A 14522-nucleotide genomic window follows, 5' to 3' on the forward strand; every position below is an offset into this window, starting at 1 on the left:
GAGAATGGAGGCACTTTGAGGTTGGGGGCGGGAAAGGGCAGGTGCCCTGGAAGGAGGTGAGCTCCCACCTAGCCAGCACAGCTTGGGGCTTCTGTGGGGCAGTCAGGAGCAGATGGCCAGAGTGGAGCCCAGACTGGAGGGTGGGGAGACTGGAGCCATGGGCGTGGGTGGCATGGCCCAAGGAGGGGTTAGTGGTGCAGTAAGATTGTGGCCTGGGCAGTGAGGAGCCAGCCAGGGGCTGGGAGGTAGACATGGAGCTAGAGAAAACCCGGAAAGTGTATCCAGAAAGCTAGGGCAGGGGAGCATTTCCAGGAGGGCCAGGTCTGCTGTCGGCTGAGGACCAAGAAGTGTGCAGCAGATTTGCCCCCCTGGAAGCCATTCATGACCTTGGTGGCAGCAGGGTGGAGGTTTGGCAGTGGGTAGAGGGCAGTAGAGATGAGAGTGTAGACAGCTCTTTCAGAAGTTCAGCAAGAAAGACAGGCAGGCTGGAGCTGGTGGAGGGCACGGACTGGGCAAGACTCAGGCCTGTTTATTGCTGACTGGAAGGAGCCTGAGTGTGGAGAGAGAGGGGCGGAGACCTGGCACCCATAAACACCTGCTGGCACCTTCCTCCGCAGCACACTGGAGGGCCTCGAGAGGGTGGCCGTGTCTGCAGGGATTGTGTAGGAGAGAGGGTCGGGAGGGCCTTGGAGGTGGCTGTCATCCTACCCTGGAGCTGCCCAGCTCCAGAGCCTCTGCCTATCCTTCCTTTCACAGAGTGGCTACAGCTATTCTAGGGTGTGGGGAGAATCCTAGGAGTCCCTGAGACCCTGAACAACCTCATAAACTAGTTGCCAGGCCAGGGGACACTGGGGACTAGGTGGGTGTGGCCTCCGTGGGTTTTGTGGCTCAGTGCTCAGTGAGGGTGTTTCAAAAAAGAAAGGCCTCAGACAATCAGGACACAGATTCGCTCCTTCCTAGGATGCCACGCCCAGCATGACCCCAAAGCCCCACTCCCTGTATGGGGAGGTTCTTCCTTTGGGTCTGGCCTCAATTTTGTGTTCTGTGCTCCCTCCCTCCAGGTGAACTTGCTCGGCCCTGGCCTGGGGAACCAGGCCCATAGGCCAACCTCTCTGAGTGTGGGCCAGAGTTTTTACAACTTGTTTTCATAAAGTTGATTCAAAGTGTCTCTGCATTCCCGGCATGTCAGATCCACCCTGATTCACAAGGATTGACCAAAACAGGGCCCAGGCCAGTGGGAGGAATCTGGGGCCTTAGTCATCCTGGGACCTTCTACAGATTCATCCTTTCTTTCTGATGAAAAAAACAAAAGTTAGCCTAGAAGATACGGATATGGCAGCAGTGTTTGAGAACGTAAACAGACTCAGGTGGTGTAGAAGGCAGACAGAGGAGTGCGGTTCGAGGAGAGGGACCTGCACTGGGTTTTGCAGGCCTGAGTTCAAGCTCCTGTTCTGCTTGCAGCTTTGGGGGTGTGCAGATTTAACATTACCTCCACCATTCAGGTCCCAGGCTTCAGATTTCTCTTGGGAGAACCAAGGGCACCAGACCCTGAGGTGTCTGATGTTGGGTGATCCAGGGGCAGACCCAGAGATACAAGTTGTGTGAGAGTGATTTGTTAGGAGTTGTCGAGGAAAGAAAAGGGAATAGGGAGAGTGGAAGAAGCAAAATGAGGAAGAGCTAATTGCTGATTTAAGCTAACTCCACGCAAGGAACATTGGCTTAGGTTGGCAGAAGAGCTCTAAGGACAGTGCCAGCTAGGATTGGCCTTCAGGGACAAGGAGGCTTGGGATTTTACACTGTCACTAGTAAAAGGCATCTTGGGGCGCCTTTGGGTAAAAGAATCCAGTAATCGCCTCTGAGGACTCAAACATCTACCCACCTCTTCCCAAACGATTAAACAGATCCCAAGGGGGTGTGAGTGGAGTCAGATAGTTTGCTTCAGGGGGTTAGTGTGTAGATTATGTGAGATCAAGAGTGTAAGGTATTGTGTTGGGCCTGGTAGGACACACTTGTAACCCCAACGCGGTAAGACACACCTGAGGAGGGGCATCTCAAGTTCAAGGCCAGCCTGAGCTGAAACCCCTGTAAGATGCTGCTTGCCTAGAACCTGGCTCCGGCAAGTAGCAACCATTAGGAAGGCCATGTACAGAATGGAGACCCCAGGCTTGTGAGGCCAACAACGGCCAGGACCTTGTGAGAGCTGGGCCGGGCCCCTCCTGCCTGCTTGCCCCCCGAGGCCCTCTCTTGCTCAGCCGCAGAAGCCCCCACAGCCCACTGTGCTCCCACACAGCGGGCAGTGTGTCCAACCTGGCCGCCTCCGAGGCCATGTGGAGGTCATGCTGGTGGTCTTCCTCCCAGGGTTGCTCGTGTTCTTCCTCCCTCTATGTTTCTTCCTCCCAGCCCACCTTTTTGCCTCAAGGGTATGAATGAAGATGGATGGGGAGATGGGCAGGGCTTGTTGGCAGAGGTTAGGTCAGGGCTCTGGAGGCTCTGAACAGCTTGGAGGAAATCAAGGTCCTTCTTCTTTTTTTTTTTTTTTTTTTTTTGCTGTACCAGGGATTGAACTCGGGACCCTGTGCTTGCCAGGCAGGCGCTTATTCCGCTTATTCTACTGAGCTATCTCCCCGGCCCTTCAAGGCCCTTCTGGCTTCTCCCCTCTTGCATCTGACTTCTTCACAGCCTATTGTTGCGTCGGATGCTGGAATTTTTCCATGTAAAGTGCTCAGGTCTCTTGGGGGCATCTTGGTCAGCATGTCCCAGGAAAGAGCAGCGAGAAGGCTGTTCTGACCAAATTGCAGCGTCTACATGACTGTCACTGCTGATGTCAGCCTAGGGTGGTACCCGCCCTGACTCCTGTAATATTCCTTGGAACATGATGAGAGATGTCACCTTAAATCTGGCCTCCTCACTGAGGCCCCTGGGGGTCCAGCCCTGCGGAGCACAGTGGGCTTGAGTTCTACTACTGAACACTCTGTCACTTCCTATGTGACCTTGGCCACTGGTCACTTCCCCTCTCTGAGCCTCAGTGTCCCATGTTCCCAATAAAAGCTCAATATGTGCTCACCTAAAGTCAGGTGACATCAATACAGCACTGATCCCTGTTTGACACAGCTGATTCCCAGAGAAGTGAAGTGATTTGCTTGTGACCACACAGCAAAAGAACAGAGCTGAGAGAGCCAGGATATGGTCCCGGCCCCATGATCCCTTCAGGTCTGCCCTGGTCCCCAGCCTGGCGCCTCTGTGACTGTGTGGGTGGACAGAACTGGAATGGCTGTTACTGCTTCTTCTTCATGAGTTCATCTGGCCAGCCCTCAGGGAGGGCCTGCCCTATACGGACTTCTGCACTCTGATGGAGCAGGCCTGCCCTCGGCCTGCGCATTGCCCAGTCCACTGCAAGGCCGTGCCTGCCCTGCTGGCCCCAGGGGTGAGGGGTGGACAAGGAGTGGTGACCCCAGGGAGGAAGCGGTCTAGAGGTTCTGTACCCCCAGCAGAAACAGGGAAGGGCAGGCAGCTCCCCAGAAGCAACTGTGCCTGTGGGGGTGAGGCTGGGAGCCACCTGTGGCCCCCAGTGAGGCCTTAGTCCTTCGCCTGGTCCTTGCCGCCTTGGTGTACACGGCTCCTGGGTGTGTCCGTCTCCACCATCAGACCACGGCTCCTCCGTCCAGAGCCACTGCGCTCACCAGAAGCTTAGGATGTGTGTTGGCAGTGCCATCCGTGTTGTCTAGGCAGAGTAGAGAGCCTCCTCTGTCACCTGTAGACCCCTCCTGAAGTGTGAGGCTGGGGGCAGGAGGTGACGCACACGGACTTCTGTGAAATGAAATACTTTTGACTTTCCCACAATGCCAAATATAATGCTTTATTACACAAATTGAACTGTGTGTGTAAAGTTATAACCTTCTATGACTGAAAAATGACAAAATACCAAATATGTTTGAAATTAATGAACCATGTCTGGGTGTTTTGTTGATAGGCTGGTGATGTTCAGATAAATAAGACTTATGACTCATTATTATTTATTTATTGCATACGATGTATCATTGGCTTTCAGTAAGATCCCTAATTGTCATAACCAATTTTCTTATCGTTTGTAGTGATCTAAAGGATTGCAAATAAAGTGCAATTTAAAAGTTCTTATGGCTTGTCTCTAGAAGTTCCACCAAAGCCTCACGTGGTCAGAGGTGGGACTTTGCTGAGGTGGCTGGATCTAGGATGTGTGATGCTAGGATCAAGGGTGCCCCACCATGGGGGTGTGAGTGCCATCCACTCACAAGGTGGAGAGCCTGGCTAAGACAGGAGGGATAGAAAGAAGGGGCTGGTCGATTCCAGCTTTGCTTTTTTGCTGCGTTACTGCTTCGCTGCCTTCTGCCCACCATGAACTATTTCTGCTTGGTGAGCTTCCTCTGCCACGCCACCCTGCCTTGGAGCCAGCCAGCCGGGGACTGAGCTCTACAAGCCGAGCTACAATAAATCTTTCCTTCTTTAACTTTGGATGTTGGGTATTTTGTCTCAGCAATGAGAAAAGTAACTAAGACAAACATATATAGAACTCGAAGGGTAGAGGTTTAGCTTAGTAGCAAAGCATTTCTTGACAGGCTCGGTCCTGGGTTCAATCCCTAGTACTGGGGGGGAAATAAATATGTGGTTCTGCTTCAAAGTCGATAGAGAGGGGCTGGGGAGATAGCTCAGTACAATAAGCGCTTGCCTGGTAAGCGCGAGGGCCTGAGTTCAATCCTCAGTTCCACCAAAAAAAAAAAAAAAAAAAAAAAAAGACAAAGTCGATAGAAATATGTATTTATCCAAAAAGTAGACTCAAATATAAACACAGAAGGATTTATTTTTTTCTTCAAAATTGTTTATTTTTTTATTTTTATTTTTTATTTTTTTTGTGGAACCGGGGATTGAACTCAGATCCTTGACGTTTACCAGTCAAGCGCTTATCCTACTGAGCCATCTCCCCGGCCCCTCAAAATTGTTTTTATTTTATAAAGCCATTTAAAGCAAACTATAGATTGTGTATGAGATGAAATACTCAGACCTTTGAAGGTTTTATAAAAATGAAACCTATTGTAGTGTTCAATGCCCATCTAGTTACCAGTTTAAAAAATTAGCGTGCCATTTTATGCTGCATTAGAGTAATGGGATTGCTAAATGCTGGAAGCTGCTCTTCAGCCACCATGTGCATTTTTGTGAATACCACACTAATTCATGAGTACTTTTAGAACCACAAAATGGAACAGCAAGAAATGCCAAAAGAGAAACAAACAACAAAAAAGATACTCAGCATTACTGGAAAACTGATACATGGTTATATAAGAAGCGATTGCATGTTGGTATCTGAGAGAAAGGGTTTGACAAGTTAATTTGTCTTTCCTCTAAAACATTTCTGCCACTCAGGGCCCGCTGCCTCCCCCTTCCCTCCACCTGTGCTGTCAGCTTCTCCCCGCTGCCCCCCGCCAGTGACCTTCCCGGCAAATGCACACAGCATCTTTTGGTCTTGAAGTTCAAGAAATAGAGAAGAGTTTGCATTGGCCTGAGTGGTGTTAGTCAGGGATGTGGTTTTGTAGGCCCACAGCTCACACGGATGTATGCGACAGGGATTCCTGCGTGTTCTCTAGGAAATCTGTGTTTGTGACTAGTGGGCTCAGCCTGGTGGCCTCTTCTCGCCTCCTAAGAGTGGCTCAGGGGTGGTCTTCTTGCCAATGAGGAGATCTTTGTCATACAAGCTACTATAGGTAATGGACACATATGATGCTGCAGGTAGAACTTCAATTAGGCTGCTCCATTCATTCATTTCATTCATCTGTGCATTTGTTTGTTCATGCGACAAATAGCCCCAGTTGTTCAGTTCATTGTGGAATGCCAGGTCACGGCAGACTTTTAGTGCAGCCCATGATCCTACAGATGAGGGAACTGAGGCTCGCAGGAGGACACTGATGTACTTAAGATTACACAGCCAGGCCACAGCAAAAGAGCCCACAAGCCAAGGTTCCCCAGCAGGGCATTCAAGCCAGCCAAGTTTGAGTTTGGGGTAAAACCTGAGCACGTATTGCTAGTCCTACTGGCTTCCTTTCCTCCACCAGCTTCTCCCACCTCCTGGGTCCTGGAGGGATTCTGTGTTGGGGGGAGGAGGAGTTCAGTTTAAAGAGCCACTTCCTGTTTGGGGCCAGCACTTCCTTCCCATGACTCAGTGGGGCTCAGAGAAGGACATTAATGTACTTAAGACTACACACAGCAAGACCACAGCGTCTACAGCCCCTTGCTGGAAAGCCAAGGTGGGGGTGGAGCCGGGCCCATTCATGTCCCCCTCTCTCTGGACCTCAGTCAGGCTCGAGGCAACAGTCTCCTCACGCAGCCAGGTGGGCAGGGGCTGGGGTAAGGCCAAGGCCCAGATGAGGGTGACCTCCCCTATCTGGGTTTGTTGTTGGGTTTGGTTTGGTGTTTTGTTTTTGAGGCAGGGTCACCCTATGTAGTCCAGACTGACCTTGAACTCATTATGTGTAGCCCAAACTGGCCTTGAACTCACAGCGATCCTCCTACCTCAGCCTCCCGAGTGCTGGGATTACAGGTGTGCACCACCATGCCTGGCCCACATCTGGTCTTGAGGGTAGCTGCTGGTCTAGTGGGGCTGGCAGCAGAGCTGAGGCCCCTGAGGGACAACCAATGGCACTTTCTCTTCCTTAGGGGACAGTAAAGTGTAGCACAAAGAGCGGTGGGCAGGAGTTGTGGACTTGGATTATTTATCTCTGTGTTGGGCCCGGAACATGGGGCCTTGAGCACACCAGGTAAGTACTGTGCCGCGGAGCCACAACCCAGGCCTGGACTTGGGTTTCTAACACCAACTTTCTGGTGACCGTGTCAGTCTCCTGCTCCTTTCTGGGCCTCAGAGTCTGTGACTGCCTCATGGCCTGCTGGCTCTGACATTTTGTACAAGTTGGTATGGCAGTTGGTATTACGTTAAAAGATTCAGCTTTGCCCTCTTTTTTTTTTTTTATTATTGTTTTATTGAGAAAATTGCAACGTGACAGCTTCAAAACAGGTTGGTAGGAGAGTTACAGCAATTAATACATTGCATATTGTTGTCTTTGTAGTAGTCATTCATAGCACAAGATGCAGACATGATATCCTGTCCAAACACTATTAGTACAGATCTTACTTCTTACTGAATTAGGAGAAAGTAGCTATATATCTAAGTCCAGCTTTGCCCGCTTGTTGGGTGTATGCACCTTTTACAGCTTCTGTTTTAGAATTTGAAATAATAATACAATACTTTGGTGGTTTGTTTTCTTTTCCTCACAGGGTTTGCAGGCAGATGAGCTGTATCATCTGACCCACCCAAAGTGCTAAATGTGTGAGCTAAATGAGTCTCCCATGTCGGTCTTAGGGTGGGTTTATTATCACGGATGTATGCGTAAGGAGAGGTTAAATGACTTGCCCAAGGTCACACTGTGTCAAGATTCTGACGTGGGCAGTTTGCCCTGCCAGCATTGTTCTTGCTGCTCAAACTGTGGCCCATGGACCTGCAACCTGGGCTTCACCTGGAACAAGCCAGAAATGCAGACTCTCCGGCCCTGCCTAGACCCATCAGGCAGTAGTTTAGCAAGTAGGAGAAGCCTGTCCATTTATGTTTTTATCACTTGGGCCTTGAGGTCACTATGGCAGATAGAAGAAGTAAGTGTGTTTTGTCAACTACAGAGGACAAGGCATCACGGGCACTGTGCACAACCAGGCACTGAGGAATGGAGGCAGTCCGTCTGCACTGCCTCAGCTCGGCTCTGTCTGCCAGGCCTGAGGCGTCTTGGCTGCTGCTTCCAACTGTTAGGAGGCTGTGGGTCCCAGCGAGCTGGGGAGATTTCTCATGCTAACATGGTTCTTGTGTTGGCACTAGGCTTACATTGTTGCTGCCCTGGGTCCCCCAGCTCTGGCTCTGCCTCTGCTTCTCTGAGTAGTGTGGTTATGCCCCTGGCCCTGCCAGCCTCAGTGTCCCCAAGAAGGCAAGGTGGCAGCATCCTATGAGGCCTGTGGTGCTGATGCAAGTGCCCTCTCTGCCGCCCTCTTGCCATGGCCTCAGAACTCTCCCTTCGCCTGGTTCCTGGGTCGAGGGCTGCCTGCTGGCTGCAGGAGCTGAGCACGAGTGAGGCGTGCATGAGTCAGAACTCAGGCTCAGAATTGCACTGCCCCAGATCTGCCTCCAGCCCACCAGCTCTCCCTCTCCTCTGAGGCTGCTTTGGAAGAACAGCTGGCCTGGTGACTACCTGGGGGGAGCTGATCCCCTGCAGCAGAATAGAGCCACTACTCCCCAGGCTCCTGGCTTTCGGGGCCCTTGAGCCCTGTAGTGAGGCACAAGGGGCTCAGGGAGCCATTTGTCTGGGTTGGAGGGAGGTGCGGCTGGTGTTTGGGCAGCATGTGTGGAAGTGGGATCCGTACCGTGGGTTTCGGGGTCTAGAGATCAGCCACCAGCTACACAGCTTCTCCAGGGCAGGGACCAGAGGCAGCCGTCACTGGGTCCCACATCAGCACAGGGTGGGCCCAGGGTTGAGGTAACGGCTGGGCATGGAGGGCAGAGGGCAGGTTGGGGGCTGACAGCTCTCATTGGGTTTGTCTCGCTCTTCCTTCAGCTCATCCAGTGAAGCATCGTCACTGCCCTTGTGGACGAGACACCCCACGGAGGACAGCCCAGACGCTGGTATCTTCTTCCAGGTAAGAACAAAGAAAGTCAGGAGGAAGAAAGGAGGTAGAAACAGACCACAGAGAGCAGCCCGCTGGTTTCTAGAACAATGTCTGCCTCTTTTGTGGAGGAAGCACCCCACTGTTCATTAAAAAGGAGGCAGGAGGAACAGGGATTCTTGTCCCATTTTATGGAGCTGCAGAACCTAAGCTCTCAGTGGTGCTGTCTCTGGCCTTGTCCTGAGGGCTTTGTCTAAGGGCCTGCATGCGACAGCTCATTTAATCTTTACAACAACATGTGAGGTAGGTAGCATTCCAGTGTTATAAATGAGGAGACTGAAGTATAGAGACATCAAGGAGTTGCTTACTAAGTGGCAAAACTGGGATTAAATCCCAGCAGCTTAGACTGTTCAAAGCCCTGTGCTTCACCGGCTGTTTAGCGCCAAATACTGTTTTCTTGACCTCTAATTTGGGGCTTAAAAGGGTCCTCAACCCCAGGGAAGAAGAGTATTTAGGAGGGAATCCCGGAGAAAGTGCTACTTCTGCTAATGGGGTGGACACAAGTGGCGGAATTGGGGGGCCTGAGGCACGGGATGGGCGCAGCCTCCAGGGCGGACGGGCTTCCTCTCAGCACTAGAGCACGTCTGATTTTTTGACCACCATAGTGAAACATGGACATTTGAAAGAGGCAAAGGAAAGTTTTGGCCCCAGGCTCAGAGACATCCCTAAAGCAGAGGGACTGCTGCTCTTTCCAGAATCCTGTACGGAAGAGAAATGACAGGGATGAAACTAAGTTCCCATGCTAACCATGAGGTTGTCTTCTCTAGAGCTGGTACAGAAATGTGCAAACAGATACCATAAGTTTTAGTTTAATATTTGTGGGGAAAAAAACCTAATTGTGATTTTTTGTTTTTTAGTATCTTAGTTTTCTTCTATAAATTGGCAAAAGGCAGAATTGAGACCAGGTGGGGGAGTGGCTCTACCGTTCTGAAGTTTAAAAGGCTCTGACTGGTTCCTTCTCTCCTCTGCACGTTTAACCCTGTTTTCCAGCTAATAAATACATGGGCACCTCCTTGGAACCAGGCCCAACACAGGGCGCCCAAGTTCCCTACATGGTGGGTCTCTTAGCAGGAAGCAGCCTGAGGTATCTTGTATCCCCAGCACTGGGCGGAGTGGCAGATGCTCGGCTGAAGGGACCACGAGTCTCAGCCTGGGGGAGCTGTCACCCTGCTGCAGGCAGCCTCTGAGACAGATGTCAACCTCTGATGCGATGTGCACATGAGGGGCACACGCAGGCTTCTGTGGGCATCAGTCTAGGTCTTTTTTTTTTTTTTTCTTAAACACTTTATGGAAAAAAAGGCAAAAGAAAATCTCATAACAAAATAATAGGACAATAAGAATAGCAAGTAAATTTCATGTTTTTATCTTTTAAGGAGTTGCTCAGAGTATTTTATGGGCATAAAATTTCTCTAATTGATATTTTTTTCCATAATTTTATTGAGAAATAAATAGCAATGAGACAATTTCATATCAAATTGGTAGGACAGTTCCAATAATTAACACATTGCATACTGTCTTCCTAGTGATTAATTGTTGTACAAGATGCAGACATGATACCCTAGTTACAAATCCCAGTCTAGGTCTTGCTTGGGGTCCACTTGTTAAGGTTGATGGGATTTGGGGGAGACCTGTCCTGGCAGGGGCCCAGACTGACCAAAAGCAGGGAGCTGGGCCAGCTGGGCAGCAGGTGTCCTCAGAGCCAGTGGCGGGAGAAAGGGGGCAGGAGAAGGGTACCTCAGAGGTGGTATTGGCTTCTCTTGCCGCCCAGGGCTGCTGGGGAAGCATGTGTGTGTTGCAGCTTTACTATACTATATAAGAAAATCAAAGAAATCCCGGTTCCCCATTCCTTCAGGGGTAAATTCTGAGCAGACAAGTTTGTCCGCGGCAAGTTGGTGCCACTCTCAGCCCTGTGGCATTCCTGCTGTGGAACCTGGGAGAGACATTGGGAAAAGCCAGTCCTGAGCTGGTGACTGAGTCCCTGTGGTCCTATGAGGCCCCAGCATCAACCCAAGAGCGAGAGGGTGGCGGCCCTTGAGGCCTTGCTGGGTGTTTGCTGGCTCTGCCTGTGGCAGGGAGAACTTGGCAGTGCCATGGGGGTGGGCATAGTGGGGGCGGGAACTCCTCCCAGGATGGCCTTCTGAAGTCCTCCAGAGAGGTGAGAGCTGGCACTGGGGTGTAGTGGCCTCCGGCTGACCGGGAGAGGCTGGCACCACCACTCCCAGCTGTACAAGGAATTTCTGCAGGGAATGGGCTGGAGAGATTGGCTTCATGGCGTGGTTAGTGCTGACATTTTATGACTTAATAGTTCTAAGACACCAACTAAATTGTTCCAGGATCTCATGATGTATGCTTCTTGCCATGGGGTGATTCCAAAACTCTGGTTTGTGGCATTTGCAGCCTGCGATTTGGAGTTCTGAGGTGCTCAGCTCTGTTCTCTGAGAAAAGCCAGGTCACGCTTGGTAACCACTCAGCCTAAACTTGTAGCCCTGACCTGGAAAAGGAGGCTCCTTCTGTGCCAAGAAAACAGAAAGCCCGGGGCAGGCTCCTGAGTCTGCCTCCTGTCCTGCGCATGGCTCCAAATGTGGCCCAGAATGCAGGTCTTTCTCCAGGGCCTCACCTGAGGGAGAGGCTCGTCCGGTCCTCAGCCTGGTGCTGGGTGGTCCTGACCTCCATCACCTCACTTTTCTTGTCTGTGATGTGGGGATCTCGGTAGTCAACTGGGGACCTGGTATGACACTTCAGGGAGGTGACTGGGTGAAGCTCTGTGTAAACTGTAAAGCACTGTGCATGCAGTTGTGGTTGTAGCTCTGAGAGGAAAAAGTAGCCTGCTCTTTGGTGAACCCCTGTGCTCCAAGCGGCAGGCCTCCCCACAAGCTGGAGATCCAGGTCCTGAGGGGCTTGACAGATGGTGCTGTGAAGGCTGCATTTTCAGGGGGGAAGCTGGCCTTCCTGCTGAGAGGAGCAGGAGCTCCTCCTAGGAGAGGGTGGTCCCAGCCTGCTGGGAAGAGCTGGCCTGCCATGACCTCCCTCCCTTCTCCCCAAGGTAGCAGCAACCAGAGCCTCTTGGAATAGAAGTGTCAGTTAAGTAGGAGACTGGGGCATAGCTGTACAGAGTCATTCAGAATGACTCTAATTATGGTGTGGGTGATTCTTCCAATGCTCTGGCTTCCAGCCTGCCCATTGAGTAACTTTTCCCCAAACAATGAGCAACGGTGACAGGGTGGTTCCACCTTTCTTCTTCACCACTAAAGCCTATATCCTGTGTAGTCCCCACTCAGCTGCCTCAGGGACTTCTTTTATGTCCTGGGTCTGGCTGTCTTCTCTGATGCTTTCTTTAGGATGGAAGGCTTTCTCTGAGGCCCAGAGAGGTGGAGCAACTTAGCTAAGGTCACAAAGCAGAAGAGTGATAGTGTAGATCTCTAGAGTTCACCATTAATGAAGGCATGCAGTGAGAAAATCTGAAATCTGTGGGTGCTTCTGAAAAGCTGACCCCAAGTGGCTGGAGAGCAGCAGTGTGGGCAGCTCCACATTTTCCTGGGTGGGCTTTTTATAAGCCGTGGGAAGTAGGAAACCCTAGAATCAGCATTATCCTCACCTCCCGTCCTAGGCCTAGGGCCACAAATTTGTTTTAGAGATTTGAGTTTGTTTTCTTTTGGGAAATGGCCCAGTTGGTGAGCTGCTTGGGAGATGCCCTGCTGCCCTGGGGGCGGGATGCCTGTTGGCAGCAAGTCCCACCATGGCCACCGGCCACCGCATGCAGCTCAAATGGTGTTCTCTTGCCACAGCTTGGAGGCCACTTCTGCCCCCGGAGAAGCTGTCCTGCTGGTCTCTTAGGCCTGTTCTGTGCAGTCCCCTTACCTGGAATGTGCTTCCCTCTCCCCTTTGTGCACCAGATCCACCCTTATTTCTGAATTCTGCTTGGCCTGCACCCTGTTCAGAAAGCCTCCACAGTTTAGTGCTATGGCCCGAGGAAGCTGGAGCAGCTCTGGGACCCAGCAGAGACCTGACCCATGAGAAAGGCTTCCTGGAAAAGGCTTTCTCGAGCTGAGATGAGGAGGGCTTGCCAGAGGACAGAGGACAGACACAGGGACCCTAGGGCTCCAGGCCTTCTTGCCACACTGAGTGGGACCAAAGGTCAGCTACAGCGGAGAGCTAGTTATATTCCAAGACCATGTCCCCAGCCCAGAGGGAAGTCATTGTGGCTTTGTGCCTTTCATATCTGAGGTTTAGTCTAAGTGAAGTGTGGGACACTGCTTTTGTGAGTTATCTGGGCCATAACATAACCCTGCCTTGGTCACTACTAAAGATGGCAGGGACCTAAGGTAGCCAGGCCTCTCACTATGTTGCAGGCATTCCTACAGCTTTCATCTGGGCTTTGAAATAGGTACCCAGATGGTGGTGTCCAGCCAGGATTCCCAGTGACTTGGCCCTGGGAATGCAGGCCTCCTCCGGGAGAGCAGGAGGGACTGTGGTATGTGTGCTCTGGACCTTCTGGCACAGCCTCATCCCCACTTTGCACTTAGGGAAGAGGAGCAAGCAGGTGGCTAAAGGCCTTAGAAGCCGAGTACTGGAAAGGCCCCTGTGGAGGTCATCTGAGGTGTTCAAGCCCTCCCATGATACCAAGGCTGTGTACAGGTCACCCCACCCACCATGGCTGAGTTCAGCCTAGCTGGAGTTGAGGCTCCAATGAGGGCAGCCAAAACCGAGGAGAAGGGAGTGTTTCCTTCACACTTCTCTTGTCCAGGCACTGGCTGGCAGGCTGCTGGAGGACGTCAGGCTTCGGCTCCCCGAGCCCTGACACCTCAGAGGTTTTCCTCTTCCTCCCAGATCCTGGAAATGTTTGCTCCCTGCCTGCAAGCCCTCTGCCAACCAAAACAGCAAGCTCCCAAAGCTTTCTCCCTTAGAGAGCGAGAGGTTCACAGTTCCATAGATGTTGTAGTCAGCAAAGAGGTGGAAGGGTTGGGGTGTGGGCAGACCCTCCCTCTGGGGGTTCTGCCATGGGAATTCTAGGCTTTTGTCAGCCTCCCTGCATTCAAATCCTTCTCCATGATTAGCTGTTTGACTTTATATGAATCATCGAACTTTTTGGTACGTGTGTATGCATTTAATTTAGTTAATAGACTTTTTTTTTTTGCCAGCTCAGCCCGCCCTAAGGGGGTGGTGCCAGGGATCAAACCCTGGTCCCCTGCGCCTGTCTAAACTTGCCTAAGCTTTAGACCATTGAGCTAGCTTTCTGCCTCCTAGTTAATTGACTTTTTAAAAGATCAATTTTAGGTTTAAAAATTTGAGTAGAGTGTACAGAGCCCTCACATACGCTCCCCTACTGCCTTCCCCTACCCACAGTTTCCCTTGTTCTTCACATTTTATGTCAATACAACACATTTGTTATAATTAATGAACAGATGAACTATTACTATTATTAAGTAATCCCATGGTTTACATTAGGGCTCACTCTACCTTGTACATTCTGTGAGGTTTGACAAATGTGTGATGACAGGTCTTTGTATTACCAGCTCATACAGAAGTTTAGCTGTACTACAAAAACACCCAAGTTTCTACATATTTCTCCTTTCCTGAGTGGTCCCCTACCCCAGCCCCTGGTAACCATTGATCTTTTTGCTGCCTATAGTCCTGCCTTGTAGATTGTCCTTTCACATTGGCTTCTGTCACGTAACAAGTTTCCTATGTCTTTTTTTTTTTTTTTCCAGTACTAGAGATTGAACCTAGGGCCTGCACACTGAGCAACATCCTTGGCCCTTTATTATCATTATTATTATTATTATTATTATTATTATTAT

General features: G+C 50.9%; 1 protein-coding gene across 5 annotated transcripts in view; it reads left to right on the forward strand.

Moving 5' to 3' along the window:
- Gdpd5 (glycerophosphodiester phosphodiesterase domain containing 5) overlaps positions 1-14522 on the forward strand; it is a 94332-nt gene that overhangs the window by 23423 nt on the left and 56387 nt on the right. For all 5 annotated transcript variants that reach the window (XM_023716673.1, XM_023716672.1, XM_023716676.1 and 2 more), the window contains one exon: positions 8616-8697. The gene's annotated coding sequence lies outside the window, so the exon portion shown is untranslated. The remainder of the gene's footprint in view (positions 1-8615; positions 8698-14522) is intronic.

The sequence above is a fragment of the Octodon degus genome, unplaced genomic scaffold, assembly GCF_000260255.1.
Source record: "Octodon degus isolate 3935 unplaced genomic scaffold, OctDeg1.0 scaffold00049, whole genome shotgun sequence".
NCBI classification, from domain to species: Eukaryota; Metazoa; Chordata; class Mammalia; order Rodentia; family Octodontidae; genus Octodon; species Octodon degus.